Below are 2,547 nucleotides of genomic sequence, written 5' to 3' on the forward strand. Positions count from 1 at the left end.
AAACTTAAAGTTTCTTACGGTACGCGTTAAAAGTAAAAGTTCTAGGTAGTACCACCTACCAGTCATTACTATGTACCCCCCACCCCCCCCTCCCCCAATGGCACAGCGGTATGTTTGCGGACTTGCAGTGCTAGAAACCGGGATTGATACCTGTGGTGGGCAGAGCACAGATAGCCCATTGTGTAGCTTTGTGCTTAATTCCAAACAAACATTTACATCGAACGTTTCAACGAGAAATATAAGCGCTTGGGATTTCAGGAGTGCTGTTTCTGCTTCCACATAACAGGTTCATATCAACATTCGCCATTGTATCTAATTCAAAAGTTGCAAAGGAATTGAAGATTCGCTGATCAGTTTAACATGTTGTAAAGCTTTGGAGTAATTACTGTATGCAACCATGGGCTACATCAACATTAGTGACGCTTCAAACATAATAGGGGGGGGGGACAAAGACTTTAAAAAGTTAATGCGTACTAAACAATAAAAAATGGTGTCAAACAAAATGTTGAATTATAAGTGATCGTATTCAACAAACAGTCCCGTCTGTCACAACTTCATTTGCATCATATTTGTTATACTACTATATCTTATAATTCAAGGCTTTCAGCAGTAATTCTTACATATTATTAAATGAATAAAAACCATATGAGTTGTGTGTGTGTGTGGCTGTTTTTATAGACATATTTGGAAAACATGCTTATAATTTAAGCATATAGCTCTGTAATTGGCCAAGGGCCCTGTTGACTAGCTGCCTTCTCTGGACTTATCAGTTCAAAATTAGGGACGGCTATTGTAGTCATCTCTTAAAAGTAGCTCTGTGCAGGTATACGAAAACAGAACAAATTATATTCTGCCTGAGCCTCGTGAACTACGGAATTTTCCCACACATTATACACGACCCTTACCTTATGGAAATAAAGCGAATGTCTTTATCTAGGCATTTAAATTGACCTGCACTAAAGTGATTATTAATTGCATTGTCATTGTACCTTTTCTGATATATGTTTCGCTACCTGGTACGTTGTTTATAGGTACTTCACTCGGTGATATAGTTATTACTAATTTTCTGTCGATAGTCAATCTCAAAACTGGCTTTCAAGGATCAAACCTGAACTATACATGTAAATTAATGTAATGTTAAAGTTATCAAATTTTAACGTTGTATTATTGTAAGCTATATTTTTGAAGTTTTAATATAGATGTTAGCTAGAGGGCGCATTTGTGTGCTTGCATGCTTTGTTGAAAGTTACTCAAAGCTACGCAAGAGCTATGTGCGGATTCTGCGCTAGCCTACTTAATTTAGAAGTGATAGACTAGAGGGAAGGCAGCTAGTTAACACCACTAACTCGTGGGTTACTCTCTTTTAAACCCCAATGAATAGTGGGATTGGTCGATTGATTCACTGGCAAACACATTTCCAAACTGTTTTCGCGTAAACAAATCTTGTGAAAGTATCGAATAAATTTGTAAAATGTTCATATCTTCTTTCAGACAATGTTCCGTAGGACACCTGCCGTTTCACTTTCAAAAGTCAACGAGACAACCATTATAACATATTCTGTGTGGACAATGATGTCAAACTAGCTAAACTTTGATTATTGGGAAATACAAATTATCACACCTATACAGACAGTTCTATGAACGGGGGTGATGAGCACGTATTTTCTACATAAATGTTCACCATACTTTAGCTAGAGTTTTTGTATGTCACTGAAACTTAATGTGTATTCACTATATTCTATTTCTCAATATTTGACGGGATATTTCAGTTAGTTTACAATTGTTACATATCTTTTACTCCATACTGGGCCCAACGTACAGCAAATGGTCTGATGTTCAGACTGTGTCAGTCGGCTTGGAATAATTTTTCAAAATGTAAGTTCTATTCAATTTTAATTTACGATATGTACATAAACATGTGAAATATATGAGATTTCATTACATTAGGTCGTCAAGAAATTAATGTCGCTTTTTATAGATGAAAAAACCCGAACAACACACACACATGTATCAAAAAACATTTATTAAATGAAATAGTCTCCATTACTCCATTACTGATGCCCTGATTAAAGAAATCACTTGGCTTTGAAGCAAAAACATGTCGATATCTTCTTTAACACCTTCCACATGTGCTTACGTTTTCCCATTAAGATGGTGTTGCAGCGAACGAAAAAGATGGTAATCTGATGGTGCCATATCTGGAGAATATAGTGGGTGGGGGAAAACTTCCCAACCCCATTTCATAAGCTTGTGTTGCGTCAAACGTGCCACATGTAGACGTGCATTGTCGTGGAGAAGAAGAACACCTTTCCGATTGACGAGTGAAGGGCGTTTCTGATGATGGGCTTGATTTAAACGTTCCAGTTGCTGACTATAGATCTCTGCATTGACAGTTCGCTGTGGATTGAGAAGTTCGAAATAAATTACTCCTTTGATGTCCCACCAAATACAAAGCATCAATTTCTGAGGATGGAGTCCAAATTTTGGGATTGGAAATGGTTTTTGGCTAGGACTGAGCCATTGTTTTTGGCATTTAATATTCGTATA

This window comes from Limulus polyphemus, unplaced genomic scaffold (assembly GCF_000517525.1).
Source record: "Limulus polyphemus unplaced genomic scaffold, Limulus_polyphemus-2.1.2 Scaffold139, whole genome shotgun sequence".
In the NCBI taxonomy this organism is placed as follows: domain Eukaryota; kingdom Metazoa; phylum Arthropoda; class Merostomata; order Xiphosura; family Limulidae; genus Limulus; species Limulus polyphemus.